Here is a 291-nt window from a genome sequence, read left to right on the forward strand (position 1 = left end):
TAGTTACGGTGCGACCGAGGACGAGCGCCGTGACGGCATCCGCGGTTCGGCCGTTAACCAGCGCAAGCCAAGACCTCACCTATCTCGCTCCTAACAGCGAGGCTACGGCCAGCCGGTGCAGGCGAGCAAAACTCAGGCACCGCCGGCGCTCTGACGCGCACTCGGTGAAACGGGCCGGAACTGGCGAAATAGAAGACAACTCTTTTTTGTGTTCTTTTATTTCACACGTACGGAGGATGCGCAGGAGACCGGCCGGCGCCGCTCTACCTGCGGGCTGCTGCCGGCTCGGCT

Source organism: Buceros rhinoceros, unplaced genomic scaffold, assembly GCF_000710305.1.
Source record: "Buceros rhinoceros silvestris isolate BGI_N320 unplaced genomic scaffold, ASM71030v1 scaffold42271, whole genome shotgun sequence".
In the NCBI taxonomy this organism is placed as follows: Eukaryota; Metazoa; Chordata; class Aves; order Bucerotiformes; family Bucerotidae; genus Buceros; species Buceros rhinoceros.